This window comes from Anser brachyrhynchus (assembly GCF_964034855.1).
Source record: "Anser brachyrhynchus genome assembly, chromosome: 16".
NCBI lineage: Eukaryota > Metazoa > Chordata > Aves > Anseriformes > Anatidae > Anser > Anser brachyrhynchus.
In genome coordinates, this window is record NC_137734.1 from 16,109,937 (window position 1) to 16,135,114 (window position 25,178).

The 25,178-nt window shown below is 55.2% G+C and overlaps 1 protein-coding gene across 6 annotated transcripts in view; it reads right to left on the reverse strand.

Annotated features, from left to right (window-relative positions):
- Positions 1–16,012, reverse strand: part of DLGAP4 (DLG associated protein 4) — a 182,238-nt gene extending 166,226 nt beyond the window's left edge. For 2 of the 6 annotated variants that reach the window (XM_080558469.1, XM_080558468.1), the window contains exon 1: positions 15,910–16,010. The gene's annotated coding sequence lies outside the window, so the exon portion shown is untranslated. Of the gene's footprint in view, positions 1–15,909 lie in introns of all 6 variants that reach the window. The other 4 variants (XM_080558464.1, XM_080558467.1, XM_080558466.1 and 1 more) reach the window with 4 other exon arrangements.
- Positions 16,013–25,178: the final 9,166 nt, after the last annotated feature.

A 25,178-nucleotide genomic window follows, 5' to 3' on the forward strand; every position in this document is an offset into this window, starting at 1 on the left:
CTGGGAATCAAGTGTCTGTGCCAAAGTTTCTGTGCTCTTTTCCAAAGGGAGTAGGGAGGAAACTGTGCAGGGCCAGTGCCCCAGCCAAGACGGAAGGACTGGGGATGGGGTGGCTCTCACCACCCTCTCCACAAATGTGGGCAGCTGCCTCTGGGTGGAGATGCATGGAGGATGGCTGGGGAGGTGAATAAAACCTATTTGCAAGGATGAACACCAAAACCAGAACGTGTAACTTCTGAAGTCTCTACATACGAGACTGCCTGGCCTTCCTGCCAAATCACTTTCTTTTCCTTTTGCCTCTAGCTCTGATGCAGACCCTCAACATCACAGGAGCTGGGGTGCTGACACGGGTAAGAAGATGCTCTCCTTTTCTGTGTGCTTATCTCCCGCCCTCTCTGAATGCCCAAGACCACTCTCACATATTATTGGAAATCTGAAAAAAGGATTGAGTTTATTTAAGCCAAAATCACTAAGAGCACTGGAACTCTGCTCAGTCATTAACTGGTGAGTAAAGAGTGCTCAGTGAGTCACTGATGCTATTATAAACACTTTCTTCTAAAGGCTGTAGAAATGCAGTAGGGAAGCGGTGTTCCTTGAAGTCACTGGTAGTAGCTGTTTTCGTCTAGCAAGATCTCTGCTCCGTGACCTGGGACGGCTCTGTTCCCCCGTTCTCCCTCCCCCGTCTGCCCCCCAGGCACCTGGCCCCGCAAGGCTGTGGCCCCTGGGGCCAGGATCTTCATGCCACTGGGGACCAAGGTGACAACTTGAATGCATCTGCACTACTCCCATGACCCTTCCCCTTCTTTGTGGTTGTACCTTACATTAAGTCATTTATAAAGGTTAATGCATTCAGGACAGATAAGCTTTTACCAGATTAATTGATGCTAAAGACACCAACCAAGAGCAAGGAGTTGCTCAGTGCCACCCATAATGTGGTCAGCGCTGCATGCAGCACAGCAAGGCTACTCCTTGGCCCCCTCAGCCTACACAAAGCCCCACTCCTGCCTACCACCGCTGTCACCCAGAGCTTCCCGTGAGCCCTACACCAGCTGTCACCCCATGCCTGCAGACCTCCCTGGCCCAGCCCCACTTCCAGCACAACCGTCCTCCCCTCCCCTGCTCTAGCACATGCACAGAAACTGCTGCACTCCCTTTGTGAGCCTCCATTGCCATCCCAACCTCTTCTGACCCCCTGGAGCATGAGTAAGGCCACACAGAGCTGTTAACACTTGGGACTGGCTGTGGCCATCACACCAAGCCTCTTCCTCATTTGCTGCACTTTGCTGCCAGTCCAACCCGTCTCCATGCTGGCCCGGGGCCATCACCCGCTGCCCATCTACGACAGATCCACACACTGCCCTCATACCTTCTCCCAAGCCCCTGTGAGCTCAGACTCTTTGCATCTTATTTTTCAGCTTTTTGGCTGCTGCTTCTTTTTCTCCCAGGTGCCATCTTATCCTCACCCTTGAAAATGCAAAATGCAAACCAGCACAAGAAAGGCCAGACCTGCTCTCAGCCCCACAGGAGCAGGTTTGCACTGGGGGGCCTTCCTTGTCCTGGCACGGCTGTGACCAGCTGCCTGGCCATGGGTGCGGGGCTCCAGCTCCTGACGGGTGCACCTCCCTGCAGCCCCACCAGCCTCGATGGGGAGCAGGAGCTGAGTGGTGAGCCTGCCAGGGCTGCCATGCTGATTACTTCACACAGGGAGAAATGAAAATGCCAAAACTCTGGAGAGGAGAGAAGGAAGAGGAAGGTGCATTGGACCACAGAAGCAGGAGGCAGTGATACTTGTGCACACCAAGGGGGCTGAAGAAAGCCCTTCTGCTTTCCACTCCTCTCAGCCCTGCCTGCTGGATCAACCTCTGCTCTGTTCTGTTCTGCCCTCCCCCATGTCATTCCCAGGCTCCAGTGCTAGATGCTAAGATAGTCCTATTCAAAAGGATTACAAATTACTGTCTGATCCACTAATTAGGAGTGGAAGATGAGCATGCTTCTGACAGTGATGCTTAGCAGCCATTTAGAAATTGCTCTGAAGGCAGGGAGGTGCTGCAAGCACACGGCAGCATGGAGCTGCATCTGCTCCATGCCAGCAAACCCAGGCCCGCCCCACTAGTCCCGCTCCCTCCCTCCCTGGGAGGCTCTGCTGGATGCCCAGCTCCTGCAGGGAGCTCTGCCTTGCTGCAGATCTCATCTGGCTCTCCAGGATGTCTCCAGGCCATTTGGCTCCTATCCCCGCTGCCATTACTTTATATTTATTTAACAAAATCAAAACCTGCTTAGTGGGGCTAATGTAAGGCAGGGGAGACAAATTGAATCTTCGCACTGCTCCGAGAGAAGGGCAGCCTGGTGCCAGGCTGGAGCCACCTGTGCTGTCCCTAGGAGGACACAGACCCTCCTGCCCTCCTGCTGCCAAGTCCCGCAGGGGCTCAGCAAGCACTGCAGGCTGTTTCCGCCTTCCCTGGAGCTCCTCCCTTGTCTCCTTCTCCACGTGGCTGCAGGTTGCAGGGCAGTAGCAGCTCTGACTGGGGAAGGACCGCAAGAGGAAAGCCCAGCCTGGCCCCTCTGCACTTTGCTGGGACGCCCTGAGGGCCGTGGAGCAACACAGTCCTTGTGTGTGCAGCCAGGCCTGACTGCACCCCACAGAGGACAACTCCAGCCCCGGGGCCGAAGTCAGGGCTTGAAGCTGCACTCATGCACGTGTCTTGGGTGATACCCATCATGTGTGTGGAGACTTCTCCGAAGACTTCCTCTAGACAGTGACTGGAGTCCAGACACAGCTCTTAGACAAAGAGGTACAGTGGAGATGGTCTTGCCCCAACAGGAGCCCTTGCTGTCCCTAGTCGGGGTCTTAGAGTCCTATGTAGACTCTATGTAGACTCAGGGTCTTGTAGTCCTATGTAGATCCTTTCCTATGTAGATCCCTATGGGACTTGGCTCCTTTCTCCTGGGCTCCTTGCTCCAGAGCAAATAGTACATCAGGTGAGTCTAGGACCATCTCAGGAGCTGCTCTACAGCTTTTGCCTTCCCAAAAGCCATCCAAAGGATGGTGTGCCCAACAGTGCTGACTCACACTCCCCAGCATCATACCCCTTCTAAAACCCAAACCACTGATGAGTACATAACCACCACCTCAACTACCTCCAGAAGGGCTCCAAGCTGCATGCAAAGACTTGCCATAGGAGAGAGACAGACCTCAAAAACATTACCCACACACTCAAGGCACAAAGGCAGACATACTCCTCCCCTCCACCCCAGTATGACCCTGATGGGACTCGATCCAAGACCCAGCCTGGTGGTGACCCAGGAAGGTCTCCTACCCTGCACGGCCTGTACCCTCCTCTGGCTGATGGAAGACCACCTCGCTTCTGAGCGTGCAGCATCTGGGTGAGAGCCTCAACACCCACAGAGAGGCAGCTTCTCTGCAGAGATGAAGCTGGACAGTTTAAGGTATTACTAGACTGACTAACAGTGGTATTCAGCTCTTCCAGTGCTCTGCCATGCTCCCTTGCAGGTGATGTCTTTGCCGGTCCTCATCCTGCCATGTGGAAGCCTGGGGGAGGGCATGCCTCACCCCTGCTCTGCTCAGCAGTCTTTGGGTCTTATCCTTCTCATTGAAATCCAATAATCTCAGTCAGATTTTTTTCAGGGAAGGATGCACCTCTCCATCAGACCATCTGGGCTCCATCCACCAGGAGGCCCTTGTCTTCTTCGCCAGCAGAAGTTCTTTTCTATGATGCTTCCAGTTACTGATGGAGCAGGGTCTGGGTGGCCTGGGTTAGACTTACTGATTCCTTCCCAGGTTTGGTCTTTCCCATCACTAAGGGGAACAGGAGAGTCACAGCCTGCTTCAGATACAGGACAACACTCCTGAAACCCACAGGTTTGGACTTTTTCCTCCCTCCTTACTCTAACTCCTGTGAATTCCCCTGTATCTGCTGCTGAAGTGAAGGTGCCAGAAGACAGCGGGGTGCCCTGGGGAGCAGTGCCTTGGCCAGGCTGGCCTGCCTTGCCTGGAGGAAAGGACAGAGCCACTCTACACAAACACATGAAGCTGACCAAAAAGCCATCCTCTCACATCTGCGGGAAGAGGGAAGACCAGGAATGGCACTGGCAATGAAAATGACATTCTTTTTCACACAGGTGATGCACACTGGGTCTCTGCGGGTTTTGTGCTGGGCCAGCGACTGCACTGAGCATCAGGGAGGGATGGGGCCAGGGACCCTCCTTAGTGGGCCTGCACACACCCACTGCCTGCATGTTGTGGAGCACTGGGACCCCCTTGACAGGTTTCCCAGGCTGGGTCTCTGACCAGTTTGGCTTTCCAATCAAATATGCCTTTTCCCTCCAGCCCTGTCCATCCTGAGGGAAGTACATGGCCAGACCATGCACCATGGAAGCCACCAGCAGCATCCAGCCCCACTCCCACCCCTGCTTGGTGGGGCAGGGGAAATTCTCGTGTTTCCTATTGTCCCTTCTGCCCTGGGGCCCCATCGAGGGTTGCTACAAGCCATGCTCAGACATGTCCCTGTGCCAGCACTGAGGCAGGAGGGCCCTGCCTGCACCTGGCTCACCCAAGGCACCCTGCCGGCACCGCACCTCCCAGGGCCAGAGGTGAGTGAGGGCCCCTCCTTGCACCAGCCTGAGGTTCCCTGAAGGCCACAATGTGCTGTGACTTCTTCTCATGGAAAAAAGTCCCATTATTCCCCTCTTGGGGTCATTTCCTTGCCTGGGGGGAAACATCAAAACAACTGCCCTTCTCACTCCTCTTTTCTCCCACTGGTTATGTCCTCCCAGGCTTGGTGGTGACATGCACAGCAGCTGTGGTTGTGGCCCACATTGTCTGCTAGAGCTGTTGGCAGTGGGACTGCTTCTCTCCCACCGGGCCTGAGCCCAGACATCAAATTGAGGCAAATGTTCTCTGGTGGGAGGGGGACAAAGCCGTGCTCAGGACAGTCAGTCACTGTTGTATGTAGCATGTCTGGAGAGAGAGACTGCTGTGATCCTCCCCAGTGCAGCTGAAACATCTCCATCGAGAGGTTGCAGAAACTTGCAGGGACGAGCAGAGTCAGCCCCTGTCTGCTCCTGACCCGTCAGCCAGAGTCCTGTCAGTCTCCATCCCAGCTCTGGATCTGCCCATAGCTCTGCACCTGCACTCCAGAGGGGGTGGGATGGGATGGGATGGGATGGGATGGGATGGGATGGGATGGGATGGGATGGGATGGGATGGGATGGATGGGATGGGATGGGATGGATGGGATGGGCAGCACTGCGGCAGTTGGTGCACAGCTTGTCTTCTGTGCATGGGGTCACACAGCTGTCCCCCCAGAGTGACCCAGGAGCCATGACTGACCTGCTAGAGAAGCAGGCAGTGATGCTGTCCGGCGCCTGCTTCTGAGTGAGCGAGTTATCTGTCCTCAGACAGGAGACCGGGCTTGACTCCTGGGGAGAGCAGCCTGAAGAGCTGAGCACCTCATCTGATGTATGTAAACAACCCTTTGCACCCCTCTAAGACAGGGAGGTTAAAGCAGCCTTACTTCTCCAGGGTCAACCAGTAGACCAGGATAAACATGTACTTCTGGAAACAGGATTCAAAACCCTTTTCTCTGTCTGAAATTTGCCTGGGTTTGTAGGGACTTCAGCTGTTTCTGAGGCAGACTGTGGCAGAGGTAACACAAGGGATGCTCCTAGACCAAGCTCCATGGGGAGCACTCACAGATCCCAATCAGACTCGGACAGGAGCACATGCTACCAGGAGTCTGCACTTCTGGAGCTACCCCAGAATGGCTGCATGCATATTTTCAGGGACATGGAACTCCAGGGGCAAGGCAGATGTTGTTTGGGATGTGAAATAATGACATACAGAACCCTTCCTGGTTCACCCACAGGGGTTTGGATCAGCCTGTGTAGAGCCTCAGGTGCTGACCTGTGCTCAGCTCCAGCCAGCATCACCTCATCAGCCTCTCTCATAAGTCAGCAGAGTCTACCAAAGCCACCAAGCCACAAAGCAAAGGAGAGAGGACATGGTTGCCTAGACCCGCAACTTCTTGGAGTAGCACAGGGAGCAAACTGGCTGGGACTCGTCGCCTGGAAGTGGCTCACCTTCAATGGGACAAGCAGGCACCGAAGTAGGGCTGCCTGGCTCCCCTGAGCCGTGGTGGCACAAAGACCTCCTCAGCATGCTGCGCAGAACAGGGTGTATCGGCTAATTTTATCAGCTCTGTCCCACAAAGAGGATCTGGGAGACAGGGTGCCCTATTTACATGGCCTCTGGCAGCTGCAATGCTGGTGCCAGCCTGTCCCTAACCCAGGTGCCATGGTGGCCCCGCATCCTTCGGGCCTATCATCTGGAGGGGGGGGGAAACTGCTCCCCATCACTCGCATCTCCACGTCCAGGAGGCAGTGAGGCACAACCCAATCCCCAGTCTGGACATTTGCTGGCTGTTTTGGAGGGAGGAAGATGGTTGCATGGGACTAGGTCAGCATCCCATCAAGCAGCCTTGCCCCATCCCACCCTCCAGTCCAGGACTGGGAGCAATCTCACATTGACACAGAGGTCCAAGCATCAGGTACTCAGGGAAAGAGTCCTGGGCAGTCCTGCAGTGTGAACGCACAAGGAAGATGGTGCTCATAGCCTAAGTGGATGCGTCCTCACCTCACGCGTGGTTCCAGTAGCCACATGTCCATGTCCACCTCTGAGCCTCACCAGGTCAGGCTGTGGCAGCCCTCTCCCTGCCCAGCACTTGTCATCCCTCTCAGCTCAGCATCTGCTCCATGAGATCTTGTCACCTGCAGCCCCAGCTTGGGCCAGGATGGGTTGTAGTGAATGGCGCATGCCAAAAGCCTGGCTGGAGCCATCAGGAGGTACCTGACATCTCAGAACAGGGGTGACAGCATCAGGTCTATGCCATGAGCATGGGCAGGAGAGGCAAATACCTCCCTGTCCTTAACAGAAGAAGCTGAAGGAACACACTGGCTCCTAGGGTTATTCTCACCCTTTGAAGGTGCCAGGCAACAGGACCTGGCAGGAGCCAAAGGTGCTCAGGGTTGACGCTGGAGCAGTGCATGCAGACAAGGGGGGTCCTGACAAGTTCGTGGATCCCAGCCATCACCAGCCACCCTCTTCTCATAAGGGACCTCTGGATGCTTCAGATAGCCAGAAACCTGCTGAAATAGTGCTGGAGGTTTGGCCACTCTGTGGATGCTGGCAGGATGTTCAGCCTTCCCAGGAGCTGGCCTTGGGGGCTCCCCTCACGGCCCTGTGCACCCCACTCCAGCCATGGCTTTGGGAGCCTCTTCTGTTGGGCTGCCAGTTGCATGTGCGTTGCATGGCACAGCCCTGCACTGTGCTGTGGTGGGGCAGACAGGAGAGGGCTCCCTGCCAGCCCCAGCCCAGGGCAGCCCGAGGACTGGGGAGCGGCTGGAGGTTGCCTGGCCCCTGCCACCAGGCTGATGGAGGGGCTATGGGCCGAGAGCGGCTGGGGTAGCGCTCCTCACCTGACGTTATTTTGGTTGCTAGGTGATTAAATCATCCATCTGCTTATGACAGCACGGGAGAGCAGTGAGTCAGTCCCCTTCGTACAAGACAACAAAGGGTTTTTCAACTCCAGCCCACCTCCAGCCTGTCTCTGGGCCCTGTCCCTTCCTGCAGGACCCTTGCATGAAGCCCACGCTTGGGCATGTGCAAGGGGAGCAGGCTCGTGCACAGCACCCCGGGGCAGGGCAGCTGCCAAAGAAGGCCAGCTGTGGACAGGGCTGTGGACATCTTCAAACGTGTTTCTGGTGAGCAGGACCTCCTTGGCATCTTGAAAAGCATGGCTGGATGGTGGAAAGAGCGTTTTCCTTAATCGTGTCTAGAATAACTTAAGAGGTATCAGATCAGCCCCAGCAGAAGTAAAGGGAGGTGTGCTGCTAGCTCACCAGGCGGCCCGGCACCTGGCAGCCCAGCACAGCCACCCCTGAACCTTCTTCCCCTTCCACAGGCTCAGCACTGTCACCACAGGGACGTCGCTGACGTTGCACTTGTGGGACAGCTGCGACTGCCCGCGCTGGGAGCGGAGCCCAGGGAAAGCCAGCAGGCTGCTTGGTGAGAATGCAGCAGAAAGGCAACAGTTTGGGGAGAAAATAACATTTCCATAAAGTGTTCGAAGTCTTTTGGAGGAGGAAAGTGGGACGGGAGAGAAAGAAGAACCACTGTGTGTGTGTGTGTGCATATGAAAGAGAGTGACAACAAGAGCCTCCCTCCCCACCGAGAAGAAACCATCTCTGTTTCTCAGGTTTTGGAGAGTGTTGAGACATGGTGAAGTTAACATTTTGCCCACAAAATGTGCTTTGGAAGTCATTTTCATTAAGAAAGCTCTGAACCACATACAGCTTCTGCACAGACCCCTCTGCTGCCAACAAGCACATACTAGGCTGCAGCACCAGCTGCTGGGTGAGGGTCTGGAGGCTGCCGCGCACCCCCACGGAGCCCACTGGATCCAAAGCCCACCAAGGTCGGTGGAAGGACCCCTGTGAGATGCAGGGGCCTTTGCAGGGGCTTCCGTGGCCACACAGAGCTTTGCAGTGGGGATGGAGCTGGGAGGGCATCCCAGGGGCTGCACACCCCCTGCCCAGGACAACCCTGATGGAGAAGCCCTGAAGCGGTGTGGGGAGCTCTGCGCTCCACAGGGACGGTGCAAAACCACAGTGGAGCAGCTGGGAGCTGCCCGTCACTGACTCATTTACCTCCTGCAACTGCAGGTGAGAAGCACAAAGCACTCCCTGCCTGCCACCTCCCTCCAGCCCTGCACAGCCAGTGCCAGGTTCGGCCAGCACTGGGCAACCACAGCAGCACCCCAAGCCAGCACCTAGCACCACAAAGCCTAGATCCTGATGGGAGCTGGGTTGGTGGCTGCCACACTGCTGTCCCCAGTGCAGCCTGTCCTCCCAGGTCCCCCAGCAGCTACTTCTTAGTGCAAAGAGACTCATTAATGAAGTGGAAAAGGAGGAGGAGGAGCAAGCTGAATGGGTCTGTCCTAGGGGACAACACAGCAAGGAGGAGGAGGAGAGCACTCAGCGCTTGATCTCAGGATATGCAGCCACTGGAAGGAGAGGAACAACCATCCAGAAAATAACTAGGGAGGAAAGGATGAGGGGCCCAGCTGGCCCACTAGCAAATGTGCAAGCAAAGGTGGAGGCAAAAGATGGGTGGGCAGGAGGAAGGCAGCGAAGGGAGGCAGCCTCCAGAGCCACTCAGCCACCACCAGTGCCCCATCCACAGCGACCTCCGCCGAAAGGCAGTTTGCTGAGCCAGGAGGCAGAGGGAGGCCTGCAGAGCCCCAGGTGCTTCTTCCAGGAGGTGCCTGCTGCATCACAGGAGCAGCCTTCTCGAGGCTGCCTGCTCCATCTGTGCTCCCTGCCCTTGCCCTCGGCTCTCTCCTTCCCATAGGCACCAGCGCTTTGCCGGGTCCCCAGCGCCCTGGCTTGGCACGGCTGCAGCTCACCAGCAGCATTGCTGGGGGAGGGAGGAGGACAGGCTGGGCTGTGTGGGAAGGACATTTTTCTTCAGCGCATTGGTTCTCAGTTTCCAATCTGTCTCCGCAAGGGCCTGTCCACTGTGCTGTCAGCGGCACTGCGGGGTGGCCATGGCCAGTGGGCCCAGTGCTTGGCAGCTGCCGGCCACCAGCCCCAGACGCCCAGGAGAGGTGGCTGCATGTGTCACATGTGGGCAGTGCCAGAGGCCACTAGCGACCGGGAGCAATGGGTTTGGGAGGTTTCTGTCCCCAGCTTATAGCTGGAGAGATCAGGATCTCAAGAACAAGGGTTTCACGGCCACCAGCTACACGAGAGCTGCTCCTCCCAGTGTCCCAAGCAGCAACCATTTCCAAGCCCCAGGGAGCCCCAGTGTCCAAAAGCCTCCCATTCCCACATCACACAGCTCCCCATGGCTCAGAGCCCACAACCTCAGGGCAGTCACAGCCACCTCTGCTCCTGTACTGCTGCACATCATGTGCTGGGCTGCTGTCTCCTGAGCATGCCGCCTTCAGGGCTCAAACCCCACAGACAGACCTCTCTGACCCTCTGGGACGCCAGTGCCTGGCCAGACCCAGGGAATGGCTGAAGAGCTCAGGTGCCCTATTCCTGCCCAGCCCTCCCTTGGTGGGGAATATGTGCCTGGGCTGCCTGTCTCGGGGACTTCACGAAGGCCAGTGTGGCAAACAAGGTGCCAAACACCCCCCAAAGCATGGGACTAGCCGTCCCCTCATAGCTGCTCCATGTCAAAAGGATTAATCAGACGAAGGAAATGGTGAGGGAGCATCAACTTCATTCCTGCAGTGAAGAAACTGTGCCATTAAAATCCTCTCTCCTATGACACACACTGAGCCTATTTCAGTAATAGTTTGGCAGGGGAATAACATTATGGAGCCTATAAATATCTCGTGGGGTATTGCTCTGCTGATGGAGCAGCAGGACATGGCCCTTGCCCACCACAGTGCCAGTCCCAGCAGCCTCACAGGGAAGGCCCAGCCATCAGCAGAGCTGGAAGCTGCCTGGCCTTTCCTCGAGGGTAGGGGACCCAGGACACAAGGACAGAAGGACGCCTTATGGCCGGGCTGTCCTGGGGCAGCTGGAACATCCCACTGGCTGGGCTGTTGGCCATGGCTGGCAGGGATGTGACATGGGCAGTTCAGGCCCTGGAGATGCTGGAGGGGATGGGGGTAAGAAGATGGTGGAAAGCATTAGCACCCAAAGGATGTTTCCAAAGCAAACAGTGAGGCTCCCTGTCTCTGCAGCTGAGGACTTCAGACTGACTTAGACCAGCCTGATACACACAGCCACACTCCCCAGGAGCAGAGGGGCTTCTCACACAAGAGCAGCTGAGGTTCCTCAGGCACAAGCAGGTCCCCTGAAATATCCCAGTGACATTTGTCACAAGTTTTTTGCAGCGCACACGGCACAGAGGGAAGCTGCTCCCTGCAAAGCCCTGGGCATCATCTGGGCCATCCTGGGCACCAAACGTGACAATTCAATAACCCACCTCCAGTGTCTACTCCTCTACCAAGGCCCTGAGATAATGTGGATGAAGAAAATACCCTGCCATGTCTGAGGGGGATGACAAATGGAGAGGAAGAGGGTGGGACAGGGTCCAGGCACCCCGGCCATGCCAGCCAGCCATAGTGCTACGCAGTGAGGGGAATAGCTGGACTGCTGCTCTGTCATGCATTTGTCATCTTGCAAGGAAAATTATGTGGGTAGCCCCTGTTCTGCCAGGGCACATTGCGACAAATGGCTGAGGGATTTGAATATTATGCATCATATATAATATTATGAATATATATATATATCATATAATATTATGAATATATATATATGTAATATAATATTATGAATATTATGTAAAGGAACTTTCATGACATTTGTCATTGGTCTCATACTGCTCCCTCTTCAATGCAGGGTTAAGCCAGTGCTGAGTAGTTTTAATACATCTGCCTGGTACATATGTTATGCACACACAGGCTGCTGGCTACCTTCCTTGCTCACAGGGTAGATCTCTGCCCACCTGCAAGTGTCAACACCATTCTTCAAAGCTCCTGGGCCCCTCCCAGCAGAGCTCTCCAGCTACTCAGTGACTTATCTATAGGCAGCACTGGAGAAGAAAGGGGGTACCAAACCCAAATACAGTTGATGGGGACCTGAGGGAGCAGGGTCCCTCCATGTGAGAGTTGCCCAAGGGATGTGCAGAAGGGTCCATGCCCTGCCAGGGAACGCAGGAACCAGACCCAGGGGACATGCCTAAATGACCCTGCAGCCATCAGAGCGTAGGTTTGTGGCTGCTTGTCACACATCCCCTCTGTCCTTAGAGGACATAAAGTTTCAGGAACCACGGAGATTGCCATAGCAGCTCTGGAAGTTGAAATGTGCTTCCTTCAAGCTGCTGGGAAGAGCTGCAGTGAGCCAGGCCTCATTCAGAGAAAGCTCTCAAGAAAGGTAATTTTCCTGACAGCCCATGATCTAAGCCCAACAGACAGCCATTAGAGCCAGGAAAGGATGACATCCATGAGAGCCTGAGCAAAAGCAGAGCAGGCGTGTTAGAGTCCAGCCTTGTGGGAACTTTCCCTGCATAATGCCTTTGCAAGCAAGAGATGCCCTTTTTCTTGAGCACACAAAACCATAATGCAAATTCACACAAGGAGTCCACTGACAACTGCTAGCAGTTGCAAGGTTCTTGTCAGAGGCGGTATCCACAGAGGAACCTAGCTAAGCTCCCGAACAAGACATGGAAAGCAGTTATGAAATGTGAAATGTGGATACATTTTACAAAGCATCACCATATTTATGCCACAGACAGTGGAACACACCATCAAGTAGAAGCTGAGATTGGTAAAAATCTCAGGGAGTGTGGTTTCAGCAAAGCTTCACTGTCACGTAACCAAATTCCAGCAGCGCAAAGCACTTTGAACGGCTGCTTGTGCTGAGGACCTCCCTCACACCCCCAGCCCAGCCCTAAGCAGAAGAGCCGAATCTTCACGTTCGTCTATTCTGCACAAACCTAAAATACCCTCCAAAATGAAGAATAATCAAGCTGACTCCCTGACCAAAATAACTCCTTATGATCCTCCCAGCTTCCTCCGGCTATGGCCCGTGGTCTGCCTGCAGCCCCTTTGCTTTCGGTAGAGATGGCTGAGAGTCACCTCCTCCAAGCCAGCCCCCCGTGGGCAGGGCGGGTGACTGCTTGGCCTGGCCCAGTCTGACTCAGCACTCCTTACCCACACCCAGGGGGCCAAAAAGGCTGCACAGGGTGGCAGAGTCTGAGCCAGGGGCTGGCGGAGCTGGCCGGCAGGGGCACACCTGTCAGCTGCAGCTTCAGCCCCTGGCGGGACAGACACAGGCTGGAAGGCGGTGAGAAAAGCAACCACGCCGAGCTCAGAACTCAGAATCAGCACCTTGAATCGTGGCCAAAAGCAAATCGGAAGTCAGCACAGCTTCTGGCAAACAGGTGCTGCCTCGCCTGTGGCTTATGCCGCTAAGCACAAGCTGACGACTTTGGCCCGAGACATGGCCAGCAAAACCAGGGACGAGGGCATCTACAGGCACCGTGGTCCTCCCAGGAACACTGCCTCGCATGCTGCTCCCCTCCTCTGCGGATGGCAAAGGGATGTTGCAGGCACCAAGGAAAGCAGGCTGCCATCTGGGTACAGGACTATTCATCTCTGACGACTGCAGCATCAGCTCAGTGCTTGGGTGAAGGCTGATTGTGGACAGATTAGAGGGGAAACAGCATGTTCATTTCTGTCCATGCTGCGCTGCTATTACCCAGTCTGAAAATAAAGCCTTATTTTTCATGCAAAGATGCACAATGGTTAACATGAGAAAAGCTTGCCTGGGAGGCATGCAGGTATCAAATCAATTTCAAAACAGGTCTCCAATTACTACTGATGTTTATTTGATTTACATTTTTTCTGTCTTGCCAGATGTTTATGCTCCAAGGGTGAAATTCAGCCCAGTGCCATTTGATTGGCATAAGGGTGTAAGAAGGCACGAAGGTCTCCTGCTGCATAGTGGCACGTTTCCCTTGAACTGCTCTATCCCTTCACCACTCAAACTGTACTGGTACGTCATGTACACAAAGAGGAGTGAGGGAGCTGAGCTTCTGCGGAGATCAGACCTGGGTTTGCACACACCAGCTGCCGAGCCCCAGGTTGTTAAAGCCCCGTATTCCGGCTGGTGCGAGAAGCAGCCCCAGGTCTCAGGAGCGGGAGTGGCGGCTCAGACCAGGCATTAGCTTCCTGCAGAAAGCCTCTGGGCTAGCTCTGCCTTGTGCTTCACTGGAGAAGCAGCAGTCGGAGGTGGATTTGCAAGCCTTTGAGAGTCCATTTTGCAGGAGGAGCTGCAAGAAGCCCAGGTCCTGTGAGCTGCCAGTCCCCAGACACATCTGTGCACAGGATGGCCAGCACCAGCCCGATGCCACGATGGTGGCATGGTGGTGGGAAGATCACCAAGGCGCAGCTTCTCAAAGGCATTTCAGTGCCAAACTCTGATCAAAATGATGGCAACAAGGCTCTAAACACTGCTTCTGCCTGGGCCTCATCCTGGACTGGTGTTTCCTAACTGCATCATGGCAAAGGCCCACAAGGGAGCTTGTTCTCCCTCCTGGAGGGGCACGAGCACGTGGTGGGACCCTGGTCTGCCCCCCAAAAGCATAATGCAAATGTAACAACCCTGCCACTGCTGCAGGGCTTATCCGTGCCATTGCTACTGTCAGAGATGCACAGAGGGGGCCTGCTTGCAGCTGCATCCATGTGGGAACAGAGAGCACGGCCCTGCCCAGCCCCACTGCTTGCTGCCAGCAGGTTTCATTTCCCTGCAGCCCTGCCAGGTCAGTTTTGTCCAGCACACAGCAGGAGTGCCTTTACCAGTGCAGGCAAAACCTAGCGGGCAGCAGAGGGTGAGGTGCAGGCTGGCCGCCCTGCCTGCCCACACGCTGGGAAAAGGACGGGGGGCCACCAGGGGAGGGAGGGCTGAGCTCCGACTTCCCTCTCCTGGGGCACCTGCAGCCCGTGCCAGCAGCCCCCCGGGGAGGTGGCAGCTGGCTGGAGGAGCCCCCAGCCCCTCTCACTCAGAGGAGCCCAGAGGCAGCCTGGGGCTAGGGGCTCCTCTCAGACACCATCCCCAGCCCACAGGGGAAGTGGACAGCCCTGCACATGGGTACTTGCAGACTACGCTCACCCCCTTGCCTTCCCCACATGTGCCTGCTCTCTCCATCACGCTTGTGTGCTGCCCAGCACCCACCCACAGCCCCCGACACACACACACACCAACGCGCACATACACCCTGCAGCACACACACACACCAACACGCACATCACTACCAGCACACACGCATGCACACACTGCACACCAGGGGAGCAGTGCACAAGCATGCACTAGCACACGCACACATGCACATACATGCTCAGGCTGGGGCTGCTCCCACACACGGGCTCAGTGCGGTTTGCATGCATGCAGAAACAAGGACGTGCTCAGCTCTGCATCTCTCACACAGGCTTGTTGTGGAGCTCACACCCCGGCACAAACGCGCACACCGGCTCCGCAGTGGCTCACACACGCATGCACACAGACACAAACACAGCCTGGGGTTCTCATACACGCAAGTGCGGTGTGGCTCCCAGGGACACGGCGACAGGGCCACGCTTCGCTGTGGCTCTCGCACACCCCTGTGCAGCCATGGAGCCCTGACACGCTGCACCCAGCACCTGCACGCCTCGGCCTCCCCACTGCCCCGTGCTCACCCTGCGCACCGACACCCCGGGGTGGGAAGGACCACGCCCCCCGGGGGGAGCGGGATCACACATACACAGAGACCGGCTGCTCCGCACACACTTAACTCCTTGTTTGCCTGGCCCTGCACCATCCTGTCCTGCTCAGCACCATTCAGCCTGGCCCCAGCACCCTCCAGCCTTGCCCCAGTACCATCCAGTCCGGCCCCAGCACCACTCAGCCATGTCCTAGCATCATCCAGCCCGGCCGCAGCACCATCCAGCCCGGCCCCAGCATCATCCAACCCGGTCCCAGCACCATCCAGCCTAGCCCCAGCATCATCCAGCCCTGTGCCCGCACCGTCCAGCCCCGGTCCCAGCATCACCCAGCCCCGTGCCCGTCCCGTCCAGCCCCGTGCCCGCATCGTCCAGCCTGGCCCCGGCACCATCCAGTCCGGCCCCAGCGCCGTCCAGCCCCGTGCCCGCCCCGTCTAGCCCTTCTGGGGCCCGGCTTCACCCCGCGCCCTAGGGCTCCGCACCCCGCCCCGTCGGGCCGGCCCCAGCCCCCGGCCGGCCGCCAGGCTCCCGGCCGCGCCGGCCCCAGCCCGCACCCGCAGCCGCAGCCGCACCCGCCCCGTCGGGCGGCCCCGCCGCAGCCCCGCCGCCCGCTCACCTCGATCCGCAGCGCCGGGACGCGGCGCCCGTGCCGGAGCGGTCCCGCGGCGGGGCAGCGCCCGCTCCTCGCAGCGCCCCGGCAGCGGCGGGCCAGGCGGGGGGCCCGGCTCGGCTCGGCCCGGCCCGGCCCGGCCCCGGCCCCGGCCCCGGCCGCTGGCCGGCCGCCGCTGCCCCCCTGCCCGCGGCGCGGTCCGGCCGCCTCGCCCCTATGCGGAGGCTCCAGCAGCACCGAGGCGATGCCCATTCATTCAGCTTGTCCCCCGCAGCCCTCCCCTTCCGCCCCGCGCTCCCAGCCTCCTGGATGGAGGTGGCTGGTGATGCTGCAGCGGTACCCGGAGCCCCCGGAGAGCACAGTGCGGAGAGGAGGGAGGGAGAGGAGGAGGAAGGAGAGCAGAAGGAGGGAAGAGGAAAGAGAGAGAGAGGGAGCGGGAGAGAGAGCGGGCGATGGCTGCCCCCAAAACCAGAGCTGGATCTGGAGAAGACTCCGGGATTTCCACAAGGAAATTAGGACAGGGAGCAGAGCTGGGCCAGCACAAGCACCTCCAGCGGGCCGAGCACTGCGCCCGGGGATGCTGTGGTGGTGGCAAGGGCAAGAGAAAGCCTGGGGAATGTGGGCAGTGGCCAGGGCCGCGTAAGGGCAGGCTGGCGTCAGGGCCCCCCATGAAACAGGACCCTGTCCCCCTAGGACAGGGCTGGCACCAGCCAGGGCACAGCCTCCCCAGCCAGGAGCCTGGCTTCCAACGTGCGTGAAGTGCAGGGGCACCCTTCCCGTGTAGCTGGTCCCGTGTGCTGACTGCCAGGGAGCCTGCATGCCGGGCCGGCCCCTGCCCCTGCCCCTGCCCCTGCCCCTGCCCCTGCCCCTGCCCCGGCCCCTGCCCCTGCCCCTGCCCCTGCCCCTGCCCCTGCCCCTGCCCCTGCCCGTGCCCCTGCCCCTGCCCGTGCCCCTGCCCGTGCCCCTGCCCCGGCCCCTGCCCGTGCCCGTGCCCCTGCCCCGGCCCCGGCCCCTGCCCCTGCCCCTGCCCCTGCCCCGGCCCCGGCCCCTGCCCCGGCCCCGGCCCCGGCCCCTGCCCCGGCCCCTGCCCCTGCTTTGCATCCCGCAGCCGAGGCTCCACCCCCGCACCCCCATGTGCAGCTGGGAGCCCCTCAGAAAGCACTGAACTCTGTGGGTCTTGGACTCCAGCACGACATCTTGCACCCCACATCAAAGTTGCTCAGATTTTCCTAATCTGAGGCCACCCCACATCAAAATTGCTCAGATTTTCCTAATCTGAGGCCTTCTTAACCCTCTGGAAATTAATCCACTGACCATCTGCCGCAGCGATTTTCATTTACAACCTTGCACAAATTAAGATCAACTGTTCACTTGTCTCTCCTCTTTCGCCCATGGCTCTGGTCATTCTGTTGCCTGGTGTCTTCCCAGGCACCAGCTTGCCGTGGGCTGGGGGTGACCTTGCCCGGCCTGGCAGCCGGCGGTGGGCTGTGGCAGGAGCCCCACTCCTCAAGCTTCCTTTGGTCATCCCTGCCAGTGCCCTTTGTCCGCAGCCAGGTGGGAGGAATTCCCCCTGCCCAGCCTGCCTGCCCCTGCGCAGCCCCCTCCTAGGGACAGCTGAGGATCCTGTTTGGGGACCAGCACCGGCACCTAGGTGGTCCCTCTGTCCAGATGCCCTTTTGGTGTGTGCTGGACAAGCAAGGAGCTCCTAAGTACCAGTGGGCCCGAGGCAGAAGGGGGCAGCTTGAGGCAGAAGGGGGCAGCTCTGCTTGTGCTCAGGGGCAGGACTTTGGCTCTTGGGCTACTTCCCCTGCTATGGATTCACAGCCTGGCCATGGGCAGTTCAGTTAGCTGTGGTTTTGGAGGTGGCTGCTAACTCAGGAGTTTGGGAGGCCTGACCAGGGATGCCCCATATGAGAGTGAGGCGTTTGGGGATCCAAGCCATGGTCATCTCTGGAGACTAACCCTGCAGCTGCTGTGCAGCTCAGAGGCTTTGGAGTCAGGCCTGAGGGATAGCAGGGGTACAAGATGCACAGATATTTTCTCATCACTTCACCCTAGTGCTTTTGCAAACGGAGAGCTTGGCTTTCTGGGGAAAAAGCTTCATTCTCTAAGGAAAATGGAAATACGCAGATTTTTTTTTCCTTCCTGCAGCAGATTCAGCAAAAGTGCAGCTGCTTTCACAGCCCTGAATACAGAATTGACCATTCAGTTCATCCCCAAGGGGAAACAACCAAGTAGAGAGGAACAACAAGCCCCACAGTGCTCTCTGCACCCTCTAAAGGCTTTCTTAACCCAGGCAATCTCCTCTCCCAAGTTCCAGGGGTGCTTGGCTCCTTTTGCAGAGCAATGAAGGCTACCTGTATGCTTTCAACATGGAGAGGAGGGAGATGGTGGGATAAGGAAGGATGTTGGGAATGCAAGGCAGCTAGGGAGAGAGTGCAAAGAGGTTTATCTGGAAAACAGCCCCAGATCTCACTTCTCAGGTGTACAGGAATCAAGAAGGGACATTGACACTAATAGGAAAGCTGCAGCTGGCTGTAGAGGCCTTTCCATGTGAAGACATATGGATCACATTCCTGGTGGTAAAGGAAGGTATCAAGGGAGCATAGGAAGATATGTTATAGAGTCAAGGCAAAGGTGAAAAGATCTTTACAGGAACCAGTGTAGTTCATTAAAAAAGCTGCTGTTGTCAGGCCAGAGAAAAGAGCTTGGTGGTAATCAAACTGCAATGTGCTCAAGCCCAGACAAGAATTCTAGCAGGAGGAATTAATATGAAAAGCTTTATCTGGAAGCACTGTATGGAGAGAACCTGTGGGACTCGGGCATAGCTGGGGCGGAAGGTGCAGGAGGGAGCAAAGCTCAAGGTGGTGCGGAGCAGGGCAACACCAAGGTCTTGTCTGCTCAGCAGAGACAGGTGAAGGCTTCCGTGATGGATGGTGAACTTCGCTTTCACTGTGCTGAATTGGGCTGATGGGCTAAACCTCCACGAGGAAACGTCAGCCAGGCTGGCTGATTTTTTTTTTTTTGGAAAGAAAGAGACAAGTCTGGCACAGCACAGTAGATCTGAGAGTCACCATAGAGATAGCGGTTGGAGTTGGTGGGTGGTGGAGATTACCCAGAGATAATGTGTGAAAGGAGAACAGAAAGGGCTGAAGGACAGGATGCTGTGGGCATCCAGCAGAAGAGGCGGGCGTAAGGAAGAGGCAGAGAAGTGGAGACGAGAAAGGCAGGCAGAAAACCAGGGAAGGACATCAGAGAACCCCAGAAGGATCAGACTTCTAAGCAGCATGGCTGAATGTGCAGAGACCAGGAGAAAGATCAAAGATGAAGAATGAGCATAGCTCTGAAACCATCACGAGAAACCTGGACTCTGTGCTGAGCGAATGGGACAGAACAGAGACGGTGTGGCTATAGAGGTGAGGAGGAGAAGGCCTGAGGGAGAAGAACAACAGCCTGAGGGGATTTCTCAAGGCACAGAAATGTTTTCACTGTAAGCATAAGGGCTTGTAGCACAGCAGGAGTTTAGGGAGCGAGCAGAACAGGAAGAGAGGAAGGGTGTGAGGGGGTGGTCCTCGTGGGACGGAGGGGACAGGGTGGCCAGGAGAAGCAGGGGGGGTCTATAAGAATCCCACTGAGTTGTCAGGGGGGATTTGTTCCACAGAGGAGCAGAAGAGGACAGCAGTGGCCAAGTCAGAATCTCTTACATCCCTTACGAAGGTAGTGGCAGGAGGCTGTGTGGGAGGTCAATTTGATGAGAGAAACAGAGTCATTTAGGGAGGAAACAAAGCCAATGAAAACTGATTTAGTTCTCACTGAGAACTCGATGAGACTTGCACTACAGCACTGTATGAGGCAGTGTAGAGTCATAGACATAGTGGTGAGCATGCACAAAGCAATGCTGGAGCTGTTGAGTCTATAGGACCCTGAGAATAACAACTGTAACTGCTGCGGAGCTGGAGTGGGCAAGGGAGAGGCACATAGTGAGTCCGAACAGGGGAACTGCAGTTCACGCTCAGGCCCAGGTGCCCATGCTCTCAGACACGGGACGACAGAAAAGGGGAGATGCAGTGAACATGAGACAAGTTGGCATTTCCTATGAAGAGTGATGTGGCTCTTCCTCTGAGAACCTACAGCCCCCTGCACATTCAGGATGTCGCAGACACCTCAGGAGACTCCTGAGGGGTGAAAGGACAGAAAAGCAGCACTGGGTTGTAATTGTTCAGAGCCATGTGCACAGCTCGGAAAGGCTCAGTGCAGGCCTCCTGAGCCTCCCAGCTAGGCAGAGCACAGGCCTGGTTTGCTTTGATTCCTGTAAATGAATCATTTAGAAATAAACTGTTCTCCTTTCTGATCCTTGCTGAAAGCAAACACTGTTGAATAACAGCCTGGCCACAATACGCCTAAAAGAAAGTAAAATATCCCTAAAGGTGAAAGCCAGAATCAGCCCAGATGTCACAAAAACTAGCACTGACCCATAAGGGTCCCCCTTACTGCTCAGCTTCAGTGCAGTCTGACTATGAGGAGTCTCCGGGCAAAACCAAAGGCTTGTCTTTTAGGAGACAGAAAACAAAATGCAGAATGTGAAACTAGTGCCTACCAGTGCTGCCTGCCGGATGAGGGACAGTCCAACACGGCTGCACTTTTGGCTTAACCACCAGGAAATCAAAACAACACTATTCAGAGCATGCACACATGCCCAAACCTTGGTCCCAGACTCCCTGTGCTCTGTGTGTCCTTCTTACAGAAAATAACTCCCTGTCCCCCTGCACTCGTTTTTGGTGGCAGCTATTATCAAAGTCTGTTCCCTCCAAAGAGGAATGGTCCATCACACCAGCCTCTTCTACCTCTTGTCATAAAATTCCTCCTAACCAGGTAGGTAATGTCTCATTCCTCCAGACAATGTGGCTTCACTGGAGGCTTGAAGCTAACCTTCTTTCTGAGGAAGGATGGGGCAGTTATCCCTCGGGCAACTAAAGCCAGATTATGGATCTCTTACTCTACCTGAATGAAACAGACCACTGGCACACCTGAGGAGAAGCAGGTTCCACACAAACTACAATCGTCCCCTGTAGCTGATGGTAAATAGCACTACCTCAGAGAGTGTGCAGGGGAGAGCACACCAAGAACTGAAGACTTGGGAAGATGAAATAACTAACTGGACAAAACTCAGCCACACTCTAGTATTTGTAAAGCACCAAAGTCAATTCAATACGTAAGATGAGCAATGAGTGCAGGAGCTAAGAGTGTAAGGCCATATCTTGTTACGTGAAGGGATGTCTGGAAGGAAGGCTGAGGGGTAATGGGATAAAACTGAAGGAAAGAGCTCAGGCACTTCAGAAAAAAGCTTAGGTACTTAGAGAGAAGAGGAGCATCTGCAGCCACACTAGGCCAGATAGGGACGTGAATGAGGGACAGCTGACCTCCTGCTACAGAACAGAAGCTGCCGGCAAGCTGGATCAGGGGAATCTCCCCAACAAGAGGGACTGCAGAGTTAAGCACATTATCCGCACTTCATGACTTCCTTGGGAGCATTTGCCACGAGCCACTGTTGGACATAAAGTGCCACATCAGACAGGTCTGCTCCAGTGTGACTGCACATTCTAGTGCAAGCAATCATGTCCTGGGCACTAGGAAACAGTCCACAATACTGCCCAGCTCTTCCTTGAGAGATACTTAATCCCTGCAAAGCTCTGGGTAATAGTCTGTGAGAGAGGAGCCTGTACCAAGAAAGGAAGAGGGAAATGAATAAAGCAGTTCTGGCCTGTCTTCCATTAGCTCAGGAGCCCATCTTGCTGGCATGTGCTGACTGCAGCCATCAGGCAGGCCTGCATCTGCTGGAAAGGTGAGCAGCTTCGCTCCAAGGCCACCTGGCAGCCACCAGCGCAGGCAGGGACAGCTGTCGGGGCCAGGGCCGTGCGGGGCAGCACACTGCGCTCACCCGCACATCCCTACCAGCCAGCAGCTGCCCAGGTGCCAGCATCTGCACTTTGCTTTGCAGCGCTTGGCTCCTGGAGGCTGTCCCTCGCCGCTCTCCTCTGCTGCCAGCCCGGCTGCAGAGCTCCAGGGGAGGTGCTGTGAGCCAGAGAGGACAAAACAATTTGCGAAGAGTGCAGTGAGTCAGTCAGCTAATTCGAGGCAAGAATCCCTTCCAGAAAGGAAGGAAGGATGAGGAAGAAGCTGCTTGTTCTGTAGGGATGAGGCTGGGGAGGCTAGATGGCAGTGCCAGCACTGCTGTGCAAGTGTCTCTCTGTGCTCCCTGCCTCCTGCTCCATTTTGTCCGTATGGGCTCTGGGCTGCGGCTGCACGCTCATGTTCACCCTCCGAATACAGGGCCGAGTTCCCAGGCTGTTATGTGGAAAGCCCTGGGCTTGACCCACAGAGAGCAGCCAGGGCCCGTTCAGCCAGGGCTTAGACTCCATGTTTAGAGCATCCTGCTGCCTCTGGTACCAAATTTCATTCCCACTTCATTTCACGTTCATGCTCTGCTACTCCAGCAGTGCTGGGGGGGTGACGGCATCCCAGGTCAGCCACTCTGCTGTGGTTCTTTTCCAGTTTAATTGCCAACAACCACTGACGAATGCCTGTGCAATGAATGTTGAGGTGGCCCTCTCTGAGTCTTTAAATGCAGCAATGAATACTGGATGGACTCTGGGTACCTACATATCATAACTGAGATAATTTTCTAGATGCTTGTTGCTTGGCAGCCAAAGGCTTAGAAATGTCAATTTCTAATTAAAACCATGCACCCAAAATCTACACACCCTCCCCAAAACTCAGTATTTTTATACACTGCTCTCAGCTGCAGTGGGCACAGTAATAGCTCTCAGCATGCAAATGACCAGGAGCAAGCCATGTTTCTGCCAGGGAGGATGCAGGTGAGATATGTGCACCAGCTCAGCAGAAGCACATTCAATAGGAAAGAAAAAAAAAAAAGAGCAACCTGGTAAGAAGGGAGATTTAGGATGTGACCCAGAAATAAAAAGGAGGAAGGCTTCACTGGAGCACACAACAGGAGCAGAAAAGCCAGTGTTCTAACCACAAAAAGATGGCAGTGTAATGTCACTTTGCCACGTGAGATGTCCATGACAGGGGCTGGACCTGGGAACAGGTTGCACAGAGGAGGTGACAGCCTGGCTTTACCAGTGCAGCATCCCTCTGGGTACCCGTGTCTTCCCCTGACGCCAGGATCCTACACTGGCAACTGGTCAGTGATTGATGAGAATTGGGTTTCTTATAGAAACTGCTGTGTGCAATGCCAGGAAGCTGAGTCTAAAGGCAAGCCACAATACTGAAGGCAGCCCAGCTCTCACCCAGCTCAGTTCCTGGTTTCGCTCAGTCAGCAGACACAATAAACCCAGGCTGCTGTGACACCATTTCTCTGGTAGGAGCAAGGGGTAACTCCATGGTGAAGTCCAAGCATGAAAAAATCAGCCTCACTGAAAGTTCAATAGGATAAATTGCTGTTTCTTAAATCCCTGTGATTGGATTACAGATTTGGAGAGGTTAAAAATAATAATTTTTGGCAGTTGTATTTGCTTTCTGGTATATAAACCTTTACACTTTGTACTTTTGCAATTTCTCTACATGAGCATGCCCCCAGCATGGAGAGGAGCTGGGACACCCGCCTGCATGTGAGCCAGTGCTGTTGCAGGTTGCACCTACAGTGAAGTTCCTGGTGAAACCTGGAGCTGCTGGGTGTGCTCACCCTGCTCTCAGAGGTGTATGATGGTCGGTACAGTGATGCTGGAAAGATCCCAGAGCAGATGCACCAGACCAGACTCTTCTGGGGGCAACCGGGCTGAGGGAGCACGGGAGCTAGAGGAGCACTTTGCCTTGGTAGAAAATTTTATTTTTGGACAAAAGTTTGAAGAACCTCTTTTTAGCATTTTTCTCACAGAATAATTCTGGGTTTCTGCTTCTAAATGACATTCGATTTCAACATCTGAGCTAGTGATAAAATGAATATTTTTACAACCTAACTGAATTCAAACCAAAACGCTTAGAAATGATGAAACTGTCATCTACAGAGCAAAGCAGAGGTGGGCAGACATCCACCACCACGTTGATGGCTGCAGGATTGTACTTGCTTGGCTCAGGCTGGGGAAACCTTTCCAAACCAGTCCGTTTGCCAGTACCTCTGACCCAAACCACACTGGGGTTTGCCCAGGGAGGACTTGGTTTGGAAACCTGGTATGCACACACCTGCTGGGCAGTAGCTCTTGCTATTTTGGGGATGTTTTACCATGATGAATAGGCCTCAGTACCAGACTAATCTTTTTCATCATCTTCCCTGCCTTTCTTCATGCTATATTCAGCTGATCTCATAAGACGTTTGATTGGCAGGTCATACCTAACACATTTTCTTTTAGCTTTTCCAGTTACCTTGTAAAAGGCTTTCTCAAAAGGACTTTGATACCTTACTTTATTTGCTTCGGATGGAGTAAGCAATTCTGAAATTGGGCCCAGTGTGAGATATTTCTTCTCATAGATACGTCTCAAATAACACTTCTGTTTTCCTGAGGGGGCTAAGGATCTGACATCATGTATGCCATAAAATCATCCTTTCTAGCTAGTGAGGCAAAAATGTGCAATGGTGAACAGAGGGACTCTTTTTTTCCTCTCATGCTTAATGATCAAGCCCATCAAGTTACCACAGAAGGAATAAAATCCCCTTTTCTTGGTTCAAATCCACTACTGCTTTATAAAAAATGCAGCAGTTGCATATCAGCAAAAATCTCCTTCACTTGCTCCATCTCGTTAGCAAGTGGTGGCCCCAGAGGTGAGGGTATGGCAGGTGGTGGTGACCAGGAGCTTCCATCTCCAGGTACCATCTCCAAATACCTTTCCTGGCCAAAGCGAAAACCCAACAGTCAGGTGTCACTTCCCATTTTGCAGGGTGCTTCTTTAGAAAAACTCAGCTGGGGAAAGGACCAGCTTTTACTTGGAGACAAGAGAAATGCAGCTTACAGATAAAGATCAGGTCTGAGTTCCCTCAGAAAAAGCAGGATTTCCAGGGGCTGAGGATCGGCAAACTCAATGAGCGGCATCACTGAGCTATCACAGAGCGATTAGCTTAACACCTGCATGGAGGAAAGTCAAGAAACACAAGGAGGTATTTTGTTCAATGGATTGAGAGGCATCCACAGACTAGGGGTTCTTGGTGCAGGGTGGCAGGGTATGGCTGGTTTGAAGGTGCAGCATCAGCATCCAATAGGATAGGGCCAACAGTTAATTATCTAAAAAAGCCAACTATAAGCTTCATGAAAGTCTATAAA